This window comes from Colletes gigas, unplaced genomic scaffold, assembly GCF_013123115.1.
Source record: "Colletes gigas isolate AHSC1104 unplaced genomic scaffold, ASM1312311v1 Colletes_gigas_Sc00005, whole genome shotgun sequence".
In the NCBI taxonomy this organism is placed as follows: domain Eukaryota; kingdom Metazoa; phylum Arthropoda; class Insecta; order Hymenoptera; family Colletidae; genus Colletes; species Colletes gigas.
Genome location: NW_025106634.1, coordinates 3,442,007 through 3,456,488, shown reverse-complemented (window position 1 = coordinate 3,456,488; position 14,482 = coordinate 3,442,007). Strand labels below are relative to the sequence as shown.

The 14,482-nt window shown below is 42.7% G+C and overlaps 1 protein-coding gene across 1 annotated transcript in view; it reads right to left on the bottom strand.

The window, feature by feature from the left end:
- The window catches only part of LOC122395135 (discoidin domain-containing receptor 2-like), a 140,241-nt gene that overhangs the window by 91,976 nt on the left and 33,783 nt on the right, over positions 1–14,482 (bottom strand). The gene's annotated exons all lie outside the window — the stretch shown is intronic.

The following is a 14,482-nucleotide window of genomic DNA, read 5'->3' as shown; positions in this document are numbered from 1 at the left end:
GACGAATTCTGTTCGCGAAGGAGACACATCAGACTTAAGCAGGAAAAATGATCCAAGAGAACGCTTCTTCCCTTCCGTGCAGAGTTTGGCGAGTCTTCCGGGCTCCCTTTCTTCAAGATTCGAATAACGATAAGAGGGCTAGTTATTTCGAGTACAATGCCCCCTCCCGCTGGTAGTTAGAAGAACAAGGGGAGGTTGTTCGTGATCTTTGAATCAAGGAGATTACATGGTCGGCGTATTTCTTTTCTCTTGTTTGCTCCGTAGACAAAATGTTGAAAACGTGAAATCTCGTTTGCGGCTTTATTACGAGTTCTCGAGGGATTGTTTGTCGACGATTGTTAGTAGCTTTTTCGAGTAATTGCTTGTTAACTTTTTAAATTAATGTAACGCGGACCTTGATATTGGTCTTTTCGTGTGCATTTAATTTGGTATTTAAAATCGCTGCGCGATGCAAATTGCGACCTGGGCCGTGGATTTCAGCGTACTCGAGTTGCGGTTAATGCAGCGGGAATTAGGGGTAATGTAGTATGCGTTTGGGAATAACTCGGCAAATCTTCATAATATTCGACAGGATTTTCGCGATAATCAGAGGCTACTCCTTTTAATTCGATTATAAATCTCCGAAGGATGAACCCTGGAAACTGACGTGCATATTGCATGGCACCTACGCAGAGGATCCTAATAATCATGGTGGAGGGTGATTCTACGAGAAAAAATAAGTCAATAACGAGGAATAGAATTTTTCCGTACGATGCTTCGTTTTCGAGATAATTGAATTTGAATACTCGTCTGACCAGACGTTTACTATTACTACTTGTTCTAGTGTCCAAGTAGTAAAATCACCTTTTTAATTGATCATCTCCTGCTCGATTGTATTAGGATTACTAGGACATCATGTTTAGATAATGTACGAGATTTTTCAGCATCCAAAAACGTCATTTTGAATATTATCTTTGAATTTATTTTAATTACTTTTACGTGAAATTCTTTTTATAATATTTCGAAGAATCTAATAGGCATCTCGAGCGAGTTTTGACATTTCTGACGGGCTAAGAGTTCATTTATTCGAATAATGAATTTCTTCAGGATAAATGAGACGTTAATTGTAGAAGTTTTGCTGAATGTTATCTTGAAGTTATACTGAATATAACACTTTGAGTGATCCAATAAAATGTTACATCAGTTTATATATTATTCTACCAAATATCTTGCACACTTTGCAAAGAAAAAAATATATTATTTAACTCGTAAATTCTGAGAAAGACTCACAAGTTTCTGACAATATTTTAAATTCCACATCCATGGGTTCCTTTAATGTATCGTAAAAATTAGCGATCACATTTTGTTCGCCGTTCGCCTACGAGAATTAATATTCTTTCTCGACTTCGGGCGTCGGAAGTTTTGCGACACTCGTGCGAATCGTCGCGTCGAGTGGTCTCTAAGATCTTAAAGCGTCTAGCAGCAGTCGTCCGTCTCCCTTTTATTCGCACGAGAAAGAGAAAAGCAAGACAAGGGCGAGAAGTATCAGATCCTAAGGGACTCTCGGAGTGCGCTTATATCAAAGTGAATAAACTCGGTGCAGCGTCGAGAAAGTGTTTCTTTAAAAACGCCCACACCTTCTACCCTTAATGGACTTCGTTCCTGTCAATTAGTATCCCATTTTTCCTAAAGTTGCTACGTACGAAATCCCCAACGTGTCTCGTGTGTCTTATTTTCACACGCTTTTACAACATCACATATTCAGCTTCCGCATTAATAATAATTTACAATCCTCGGATTAACCCCCTGCCGTACAATGACGAGTCTGACAGATTTTTATAACACGTTTTCATGAAACAAATCTATTCTTTTTCGTGGATATTCCTTGTACGAACAAATTTAAACAAAATTAAATAGCATAAGCTCGACAGATTATTCGAAATTAAATCGTACGTCAAGGGGTCAAAGAACGTTAGCCAAACTCTGCCCCGATACACGAACATTCTAAATTGCTCTTAATCCTCGTCGAGCGACTCGTTCCAAAAAGTAGCGTAAAATGTTAATGGGAGGCGTTTCATTTTGCATGTTTCGTAAATTATCCGGCTGAACTCCCCCCCTCTCCCCTCCCCCCGTAATTTGCATAAACCGTTTTACGGTCCTCGGCGGACGAAAGGAGATCGAAAAGCCCGAAATTCTTTTCCACGGGACGATTCTCCTCCGCGATGGTCATTTTTGCGTAACTTTGACGAGGACGAAGCGGAGAGGAAAAAAAGAAAGGGAAAATGGACGGTTCGGACCGCGCGGGTACGTTGCAGGGAAGCGAAATGTTGTGAAAATGGGGGATAAAGAAACGGGAACGCGGTTTCCCGCAATGCATTTCAGTCCGGCAGCCCGGCTTTTGAAATTCTAACGCTTCGTCAGTTCCCTTTGGATGCACTCGCGGAGTGGCATTATCGTCGCTGCAGTTACGAGTGCATCGTGCACACGCTTTTTTCCCCGCGAGTTGCGGCCGCGGCAGTTTCGGCTTCTGACGTTTTCCATTCGCGGCAAGTGGCCATCCCGCGTACAGTCGCGCGTCTTTTTTAAGGACCACTCCCTGGGCAAAAAGTCCATCGCGTCCCTTTTCTCTTCGATCCTACCCGCTCCGTTACTATTTCTCCTTCGTCGGCTCTTCAACGGCCGCCAACGACGCGGGAGGAGGGAGAATACGCTGTGCACACGGTGCACTTACCCGCTGCCTGGAACAATCCTCGCTTTTGCATCGTACTTTTTCCACCCCCCCCTCGATGGCTCTGAACGCGCCTTTCGAGCCTAAGCGCTCGCAGCACTCGCGAAACCAAAGTGTCGCCGGAGTAAGAAAAGACTTTGTCGCCAAACTTCCTCCATTTTACGATCACGATAAACGGAGTTTAACGATTTTAGTTGTTTGAGGCTCGTCGGGTTTGCGATGATTCGTGTAAACCCCCCAAATTGTTAGTTTTTTAGGTGCTGAAATTTTTCGGTGAAATTAAAAAATTTCAAATCTTTCTAAAAAAATTATTTTTGGGTGCAGGGGTCGAGTACAATCATTTTTGGTCAATAGACATACCACCGAATTCCTACGCACTTTCGAGAAAAAAATTCCTCACCGAAAGGTGTAATGTCTGACCATACATTGATATGTTTCCCTGAAATTTTACGGCGAAAAAAAAATTTCAAATCGTTCTAAAAAAATTATTTTCGGTTGAGGGGGTCTATTACAATCATTTTTGGTGAATAAACATACCCTCGAATTCCTACGGACTTTCGAGAAAAAAATTCTTTACCGAAAATATACTGTGTGGCCAGAAATGTATCTATAACTTTTTAACGAAGCCTCAATCAACAAATTAGTATCCTTGATTTTCATCTTATTTTGACCTCTAGAATCTCCCATTAAAATTTTCTTTCAACTATCTTGTGATTCTGTTGCTCACTGTTGTCTAAAGCCTTTCGATTGAAATAATATTCACTTTCAAACTTGTTTTCTTCAGGGTTCAACGATCCACTATAAACACTAAGATATACCAGCTCCATTTTACAAGCATATACTTTGCATTTGATAAAGAAAATCCTTGCATGTTACACAAATATCCTTCTTGGTTTTCAACGATAGAAACGAGCATTTATAAGATTCCTTTCGAAAATGAATTTTCCCGAATTCAAGCGCACGGTACACATGTTTCTGTTTAAACGAAAGTGCAATTAAATTTCATAATTGCATCGGTGCATGAAAATGCACAAAAGTAACACAGGAACGCGGAGAGACCCGGGGTGTATCGCCAAATTTAAATGAATTTTCAAGGCACTCCACTCATTTGCGCGAAACACTCCGTACAAAGATATATAACGGCACATATTGCGTTATATATTTGTCCGTGGCTTTTCATTTTTTGATATCCTTCCTTTTTTTTTTTTGTAATGGGGAAATTTTGGTCCACACCCCGCACGTATAATGAAAATTCTGCGGCTCGGTTTAATGGCCAGAGAATCCTTTATTATTTCATTAAAGAAGCATGTTGATAATTAATATGCTTCACGGGAACGGTAATTGTTCCGGTAAAATGGTGGCGACACAAAAGAGCAGAAAGTGGAACGTTGTAAAAATGAATATTTAACGACGCTGCCCGTCTGTTCCCGGAAGACTGTAAATTTATAAGGGAACTTTCGGATTCTTCTTAAATGCTTCGGAATCTTTACGAGGCTGCTACGCCCTTGGACGGAATCGCTTTCGAACCACCTGCGGGGGAAATGTTATTGCCCGACGCATCTGTTTATCGGGCACCGGGTACTTTCGCCAGAATACGTTGTCTTTCGCCCGGAAATGGTCACCCATTCGCCTCCGCGAGATTCCGGAAGCGCTCAGGTGTGAATTGTCAAACCTCTACTACCCTTGCTTTTAACGCGAACCAGCCAACGCTCGAACGGAAGGAAAATAAAATTATTTCTCCCTTTTGCTACCCTTTCTCGTACACTGTATTGCGTGGCTCCTAATATTTGTGTGTTTTTTGGAGAATTTCTTAAATTCTCTAGTTTCTGTAATAATAATACTAATGTATTGTACGAGTTACGTCTAACCCCATTGGAGTATGCATATAATATAGAACAGAAAATTACAAATAGTATGGTTCACAACATGGTTGATAAATCTCTTCTGAATTGGCTCGGTGAATTTGAGTAACGTCGTAATAATAACGAGTACACTTACGACAGATAATTCAAACAGTAAATAATGGTAACTGGGTGGAATCTAGTGGGTGGATATATTTTACAAAAATGTGGACGATGAAGGTACCATTTTGTTCTACATAAGTAAGTCGATTTGAAGGGATGTATTTTCTACTATATTGCAAATGTGTTCCCAATCGCTAGTGATAGGAGAAAGATAGACTAGATTGCGGAGATACAACTTATTATACTTAGAGGACAACCCTTTATAAAGCTTCCAATTCATAAATTCCCTCAATAAAAATACGAATTTGTATAAAGATCCGCCCAATTGTAATCACAATATCCACGATACATCGAGGGTGGTAAAATTCAACAAAGATTTCAGTAACTTTGTATGGCGTTGCCTTCCATGTTCGCCACCAGAGGGACCGTGCTCTCACAAGCGCTCGACCGACCACTCGGTTGCTATATATACATTCCTCGAACGACTTTCTAATATTTCAGTCGTCTAAAGGAGAGTCTGCTAGAAAGCCTTACTGATGAGTCCACTAGCAGGCCTACGAAATTCTTCCATTTGCAAAAAATAGTCACCAATGTTCGCCTATTTTTCTCGCCCCGTTGTTTATTTCGTTTCAACGATCCTGGACGCTTTCTGTGCGTCTTATAATTTTGTCGCGGAGTGTATCGCGCGAATAAAAGCGCTCTCGACGACAGCAACAAGTCCGACGGAAGAGAGGCACGACGGCGTGTGACGTTACCATGCCGATCGGGCATTATTAACGTTCGATCGAGCAGACAGCCACGGCGCCGTTGTCTCTCGTTTCTCGCCTCCACGCACATCGCCGGCGCGTAAACGCGTACTCGCACTCGACGTCGTCGCATTACCGGCCCTCCCCTTTTAAAGAACACGAATAAAAAAGAAGGGAAGAAAGGTCGCCGGCTCCGGTCAACGTTCTTAAACGTTCCGCGCCGGTGTAAAAATATTCGTGCCGTCGCTACGCTCGCCTTTGCCGGCGATCTACTAAGCCTCTCTTCCGAGTCACAAATTTAATAATCGATTACCCGTCAGCCGTTAAACGCGACTCGTAGCACAAATTAAACGCATTCTTTTACCCCGGGACTCTCAAGCCAACGTTGATCATTCTCCATATTTGCTTCCATCAATTGCCTTCAAACACGAGGTTTCAACCAGCAAGATCATTCTATCATTCGGTCGGTTGTGTAAAAAAATTTGTACACTCGTACGAATCCAGCTGAAGTTTTTTTCAGCAAAGGGCTTGAAGCAGGTCCAATTTAAGCAAACACGTCGCGCGAATATAAAATAACAAACTACATAGTTTCGAAACGAAAATCGTGGTGTTAATTTTCCACGAAGCCCTTCAAAATTGGATTTCGTAGCAAATTAACCGTCGCGCCCACCAACAGGAAATTCGACCATACGCGGCGACGTCGTCGTAGCAAAGTTGCTGCAACTTGAATTTCGTGTTAAATTTCAGCTCGCGATATTTTAAACACGGCGCAAAGAAATAATTAATTATTCCACGACCGTTCGAGAATTCAATTAAAACGTTTGGTAATTTTTTAATAAAACGAGAATAGTTTCCTTTGTTCTGGCGATCAATGGGGAGGTTCGAGGTACGTTGAACCATAGAGTTAGAATGGAACCGAACACCCCTCCCGTAGCGAGTACAGCTAATACGTATTTAATTAAACGTATCTATATTTTGATACGTGCCTCGAAATCTGCCTTTGCTCGCGTTCGTCCCAATTAGCGTACAAACGAGAAGCTCACCGATACGAAAAGTTACCGCAACTGGATCAACAGTTTCGGCATAACCGTTCGCGAGCGTACCTCCGATGTTTCTGCGAGCCCTTCTATCGCGGAACCGCTAATGCGATTCATCTAGGCACGATAATTAGTTGCCAGGGTTTCTCGTAATGCGTTTAGTTGTATTTATACGTTTACGATGAAACCGCAGGAAGTCGAACCAGAGCGCCTCGCGAACAGCCCCGCTCTATTAATTCCATATCTCCCGTAGCTGCGGTCCCGATAGTCCATAACGACATCCATTCTGCCCCCGCTCGAACCTGAAATGTTTACGTACGATCGAACCACTATTTGTTACGCGATAAAGTATCAGGTACGTACGTACCGTTAGGAAACTTCGCTGACCGAGCGTTCAACCCGGAACCCTGAATATCCAACGTTCGATATCCGAGTATTTTCATCCCCGGGGCCATTTTCCATTTACGCGCGGGAGGATTTTCGTCGTTCGGATTCATCGCGAAGAAATTTCTGTTCACGAAGACGAAAATAGTGGATAAGAATTAGCAATAAACTTGCAAAGAGAAGTAAATACAACATAGAATTACAATCCCGTGTTCTTCGTTTCCAATTACCGGACGCAATCACGCTCACTGATTACACTTGTAATAATCTGTATTTTTCGCTTCCAATTATTGGACGATGCGCTACCGCGTTCGCCGATAACGACGATATTTGTAATAATTTGTTTGTATTTTTCGTTCCCAATTACTGGACAGTTCCACTAATGTATTCTTAACAACACGTTTATCGTTAGAGCAAATTGCACTGAAAATATTTACGATACGTGGGTTCGTCGACTAGCGAAATTCTAGTTTAATATGTCGCGCGATTCTGTCCTGAAAAATTCCGAATATCGCTCGAGAGGAAATCCCTTTAATGGGCTACGCCTTGATGCGGTCCGAAAATTCTGCATTTTTCGGAATACGTTTCCACGTAATATTTCGCGTCACAATTTTTCAGTAGGCAGAGATACGAATAAAATTTCATCCAGTTTGCTTCAAAATCAAGTGGCACAATGGAATATTAGATACATTTAAATCGTCTTCGTTTAAAAAATAAAAAAATTGTGCACACTATTCGTAGGTGCCTCTATCTTTGTAAAATAATTTTTTGGAAGGCAGAGATACATATAAAATTTCATCCAGTTAGTTTCAAAATTAAGTATTATATCACCACAGACGAGGTATACTGGTAGACCTTTCACCTAATGTATTTTTTCGGCCATTACCATTTTCGTGTCATTCGCAAAGTTACCAACAGATTCAGAAATGAATATTAATCCCTTTCATAGTCAACTCACATGTATTTACGCAAACACTACAGCTGTTTGCCTATCAATGCTAATTCAGTGAATAGTTTCTCAACTGACCGCCAACTATGAGAAGAGGTCGTTGAAATCGCCTTCGAATTTCCAGGTCGGTATGGCGTCGTCGTGATATCGCAATGGAGTATTACATTGTGCACACTATTTTTACATTCCTCTATCTTTGTGAATTTTAATTCCAAAAAATGTTTCTATTACCAAGAGATAAATAAATCCAAGGGACTAGAAACTGAAAATTTTTATCCAAAGGAGAATGTGTCGAGAATGCTTTGTTTGCATCAGGGACCTCTGGCGTCGCCTCCCATGCTCGCCACCAGAGGGGTCGCGCTCTCACAAGCGCTCGACCGACCCCTCGGTTGCTATATACATATACATTCCTCGAACGACTTCCCAATATCCCAGTCGTCTAAGGCAGGGCCTGCTAGAAAGCCTTACTGATGAGTCCACTGGCAGGTCCGGACGAAACGCGCCCCCTCCTTTCCTTTTCTGTCCTCCTACGAAATTCTCACGAGTTAATATCCGCAGCGAAGCAGCGCCACAGACCTCGATTGTTTTAATGAAGGCGAACGTCGAAAAAAATGAAACGAACGTTGACATTGTCGCGATAAGGCGTTCGTAAACTGTCGCGGACGAAGCGTACCGAACGTAATTATTTCCCCCCCCCACCCATTACGGTCGTTCGTGTCGCCCCGGTAAAATACGAACTTCAAAGTTCCGAGTCGCCGCGACGTTTGCAAATTACAAAGTGGAAATTTTCAATTTCATGGAAACAGCGTGTAATTTCGTTTACGCGGGTCTCGATTTCAAAGCAGATATCTCGTTCCCGTTCGCGAGAACGATCGAAGGAGGCCCTTTACGCGACATCGAATTACGTTTAACGTTGGGACAGCGAATTCGTTTGTTCGCGATAAACGTCGCGGACGATTGCCGCCGGTCGACGAATAGAAGCTCGAACCGTTAATGTCGTTCGCCAGTTTTATACGGCACGATATTACGGCGTTTCGGGCGATTAGTCTTATCGCGTAGGTGCGCTACTCACGAAAGACATAAATTTCACCGTCGCTCGCCAACTCGAAACGAACGGTCCGCCAACCCCTCTAACTATCGAACGATAAATTCGAACGGTGGAATTCATAATTAATATCGCTTGTTGCGAAAGAAAACCCCCCGTCGGGGCAGCGCGACCACGCGCGTATGCAAATCGTGCGTTATTTTTCGTTTCCCTCTTCCGAACGGATAGAATTTATATTTAAATTATATCGTGCCGCGACCTGGATTCGAAAGTATTTCCATATTTCCGTTGAATCGCTCGAAAGAAAGCGGGGGAAACTCCATTCGCAATTTTACTCGCAATTGTGCACGTTTGCTTGTCTGGTTTTTCACGTTTTAGAGAAAATATAATTCTTTTTTAACCTCCTTCTCGACATCTTCGGGGGAAACAAATTACACGAATTCTTTAGTCACGCGATAGGAAAATACCAACGCGAACACGCGTGTTAAATTTTATTAATTTTCAGGTTGAAATGTTTCGAGAAAAACGCTTTGAAAATTTTACGCGGCGCTTACATGCTCGTTCGCAGGTTTCCTGTTTATAAGATCATATTCGTTGTGACAACGAGTTTTAAAATGGGTCCATTGTCGTATTATTTTTAAAGGTCATTTCTGCTTTATAAAATATTATAATTTATCATTTTTTGGAACGGTCGAGACTGTGTAATTTTTTGATATTCTGAAAATATTTTGTTACTCGATTGTTGAACCCTTTTGCTTGGTTCAGTTCGAGGATCGATAAAGAAGCTTCTAAGTTAAACTAACCGAGAAATATAATACGGTATATTTATAAAAATATCTCCAATTTCTAATCGACGATTAAAGGGTCAAGTCGCTTGAAAAAAGAAACAGAGAATTTCGAACTTTTGCAATTTCGTGGAAAATAACCGTACAGCGGCATAGAAAAAGCGTTTTGAAGTTTATAGCTTCAACTTTAAAATCCTATAAGCAATTTCCCCGACGACGCTTTTCCAAGCAGTAGCACCACCTCCGGAGCCAATCCTGTCGAATCGTTTAAAATTCCTCAACTTTGAGGTTATGCACGCGGTTGAAAAATTTTTTTTCTCGACTTTTATCGACGGAATATTAAACTTCAAAGCCTCCTGGACCCAGTGAAAATTGCTTAATAGGATTTCAACGCCGTGGCATCGAGCTTCAAAATATTTTCTTCTAAATCCTACAGAGCTCCTAGAAATTCACAATTTTCCTTCTATTTATGAGTTAAGCCAGGCATCGAGAAATTAAACAAATATAAAATTACGCTATACGTGGACTGAAACCTAAAAAGGGTTCTTTAAACAATTAATTTTGTTAACTGGGAGAAGTTAGGTTCTAGGTTAGGTTCTCTTTAGAGAAGAATTATCGTCAATTTATTTACCTTATTATTTATCGAATTTCCGTAAATTTAATCAACATAAAATTACGTTACACATGGACTGAAACTTAAGAAGGGTTCTTTAAACAATTAATTTTGTTAACTGGGAGAAGTTAGGTTCTAGGTTAGGTTCTCTTTAGAGAAGAATTACCGTCCATCGGCCTAGAACGAAGTTTCGTTTTTCCGTAAAATTTCTTCGCAATTTTAGTCTCGCGCAAGAACCAAAGGATCCTCGGAAAAAGTTACATGTTAAAAAGTTCTTCTCGTTTAAAATGCGGCCGTCGTGCAGCTTGTTCACCGCAACGAGTAACGAAGGAAACCGATCCTCCGGTGTCGTTCCTCCAAGAGATGCGCTCGGGAAAACATAATGGAAAATTTCGGACGCAGAATGTTGCATTTATGCAACCGACACATATATTTTCACGTTATATCATTTAGATTCAAAATTTCAGTGAATTTGGTTCTAATATTGTAACATTATTCCGGAAGGTGAAAACCAGGAGGCTGAATTTATCGCTTGGCTCTCGATTTATTTTGTGTGTGTCTGACGCCAGAGACGAAAAATTGCCTCTTATTTAACATTCAAGAATTAAATTGAAGACAAAATAACTAACGTTGGAGACCACAATCGAGTCTAATGTTAATTACCATCATCTGTAACAATTAATTTATTATTTTCCTGTAAATATTTTTCAAACCATGGGCTAACTATAGAAGATTAAAAAATCGAAAAATTGCCTCTCATTTAACGAGACGCTCGAACCGACTAGCAGGCAAGAAAGCGTGGATCGCGTTCGATCAGAAGCCTGTCGTGGGTTTGGGAGCGATTAGGAGCGTTCAACCGAGGATTAGGGTGTTCTGTAGGGGCCCCCTTTCCGGGTGGCCCACTTTTTACGGGGTAATGCAAACACAGGTCGTAGTTCGTGGGGATCGCAGGATCAAAGGGTCCTTCGGCACCCTCGTTCCCCTACGTTCAGCGGTTAACTCGATGGTAGGGGTGGCAGTGGTTTGCCGCTGCCGACAGTGGCATAACCACCGCCATCGCGCCGCCGGTAAATTATGTAGCATAATGGCGTGAGGGAGACCGTTGGTATTCGGAGCAACAATATGAGAGAAAGAAAGAACGCCAGCGTGGGAGGAGGGGAAGACGCGAAAAGGGAGAAACGCAGGGAGGGCTGAGTGGTTGAGCGTTCGAGAAACGGGGGTAAGGGATACCTTCCTTCAGCTTCATTCGTCACTGTCGCGATCTATCTGGCGTGCCTTTCCAAAGCACCGCCTCGGTAGTTTAATCGAGCTCACTAATTTGCTTCTATTTATTTTTACGCGACTTTTGTTCCCGCAAATGTACCGTGAACGAAAATGTACCCGGGGACGCTGCGATCTCCTCCTTCCTCCTACTTGGCCCGGTTCGTGGGCGTCGCGGATCCGCGATAGCGCGGAACACAGAACGGGGAAAGCCGTTTATTCGTAAAGCTCGTGAATAAGTGGTCGGGCAAAGTCGTCGCGACGCGTTCGAAACGTTCTACCGGGAGAATCGAGTTTTTGACAATGAACGTTCATTCATCATTTTGTGCACATTTTGTTAAGTATATTATCCTTTGTCGTTCCTTTCGTTGTACGTGATCATTTTCCTAAAATTACTGTCAGAATTCCTGTTTCTGGACGAGCTGCACGATAATGCAAAAGGTTGATTCATAGGTGGAATGCTTATTATTTGTTTAACTACTTGACGTACGATTTAATGTAATTTTTCCAGTTCTGAGATCGTGCTTAAATCCGACCATTTTAATATTCCAATTCGCGTGGATCAATCAACCCCCGAGCTTCCACCGTAAGGGAGCGTCGAGATGATTTATAGATCCCGGTCAACGTATCATACACTGCTCGTGAATCGACCGCGATGAAAGGGCAGCGAAAAGTACAAGCTTCTTTGGAACGCGAAAATCAATGAACGTTTATCGCGAGAAATGAAATGAAAGCTTAGGCAACTCCGGGAACGCTTCGTAATGATATTTAAACGCGTTATCAAGGTCAACATGTCCCAAGTTTGGGTTAGAATCTGGGTTAGGTTTAATTCGCAGACTCATCAAACCTTCCCACGCGACCTTCGACGCCACCCTAAGTCACCAAACGCGAGAGGAACAATGGCAATTGCGAAATTATTTTAGATGTTAAATAAGAATTATTTCACTTTTTTTATTTCCCACCCGCTAAAAATCACTGTTTTTCCCCAGTCGTGCTTCGCTCGGCCACTTTGCGCCGTCGCCGCGGCGGTAGTTAATATTCCAGCGACAAGAAGGGGGGGGGGGTAAAGGGCGACAGGGATACCTTTTCCTGCTTCATTCGTCAACGTCAAGCCCTCCGCCTCGTTCCCAAGAACTGCTTTCGCAGTCCATGCAAAACCCGCTAATACGAGAGCCTGTTTACTTTTATCCACGCATTTTTCTGCTCGACTTTTCACCCCCCCCCCGACGCTTTCCGTGGATCCTCACCCCCTTTCGCGATTAATCCCGATTCTTTTTCTTCGGTGCACGAACCCGCGATATCGATTGCCCCGCTCCATTTAAGGCAAATTTCGCCGAGGGATGTCTGTTATTTTTCCCCGGTGGCCTTCTGCATGATTTATGTCTTCCAGTTATGCCCCCGCCGCTCGAGTCGCGCACGAAGAGGCTCGACCTTCGTCGGTAATCGTATTTCGAATCTCTCAAACCCCCTCCCCGTGAATCCTTGAAATTCGCCGGGAGGCAACTCTTTGTTTCGCGAGCGATCGAACCCTTTACGAAACACGCTCGATCGAAAAATATCGCGAGCCAGTCGGTGATTTTGGACGTTTCGAAGGCTCGATTAAAGGCTCGAGGGAACGGGTTATTTTTGACGGAAGCTGTCGATCAGATTTCCACAACTGCTAATTTCCTTGCAACTCTGCGATACGATCGCTGTGTTCGTTCGATGTACCGATTTCACACAATTTTCAGTTCCGTTACAGTGTACTTGAAATCGTGTGCACTGTAATTTCTTAATCTTGTAATTTAGTGGTGTTCTTTAATAATTTTGTAATTTCGATTCTCGAGATTACTCGATAATGCATCGTTTCGTGGATCTATAGTGGAGTGCACGTTTTCATAGAAAGTATTCAGAGTTCTGTGTTCTCCGAGTTTCAACATCGAGAGAATACACTTTTCCTGTTTCATCGGGTAACGTTGCACCGTTCACGTAAAATTATAAAACCAAGTCGATAGTCCCCAGAGCCACGGAACGTCTCGGTGAATAAAATGCTTGTTGCTCCGGGTTGCCACGTCGCGGCGAGACTTTCTCACGGTTACAGGGCGAGCAGAGTTGCATCTCTCGTAAGAATATCATTCGGCCTCTCGCGCGGCGCAGCGCTGTGCAACGCCGTGAATACAATTTCTCCTTGAATATTTAAAGCGCGCCGCGTTGATCTCAAAGGATCAAGGTGCAATAAAGATATTGCATATTTATGCGCGATGGACCTCTCTCGTTGCGCTAAAAGACGAGAGAAACGACCGAGTTCTTAGAACCGGAAATCCTACCGTGACAGAGACCCGTAACATCGACCAAACAATGTCTCCCGTAATTATACACGACGTTTTAAGCGCGACCGGTTCCACGCTCGCCATTTTTCTTCGTAACTCCGCGAGGCGCGTTTCCGGCCAGCCTGCGACATCGACTCGCGTGCGTGAAACGACCGACGATTACCATCGGGCCGAAATTCCTGCTCGAACATCGGAATTCGTGTCCTGTTCCCCCAATTTGATCGGTATGACCAGATAAAAGTCGCTTGGTTCCAGAATAATGCGATTCAAGGGATACATTCGGGCCTCAAAGTGATTTTTAAACTATCAAAATATTCGAGGTTAACGCTAAACCTTCCACAATCGGTCAAATAACCGGTTGAGAATAATCTTAAATCTTCACTGTCTTGAAACAGTCTAACAACGAGTATTAAAAATAGTCAAACTTTAGACAAGCACAGTTCCGAAACTACTAGTGTTTTATCAATTATTGAGCCACTGTTAGAAGTGGCAAACCTTCCCCTTTAAAATGGTTTTTTGTTTTTGTCGATCCGACTTTCCGTTTTCGAGATATCGTCGTGTAAAGAAAGGTGTAATTTTTTAATTTCGACTCTCTCTGTCTCCGTCTTACGCGTCCTACCTTTCACCGCACGTGCGTCGCGGCAGTCGTGGCCGAGTGACCTACTTTCAATGCACGTGCGCGG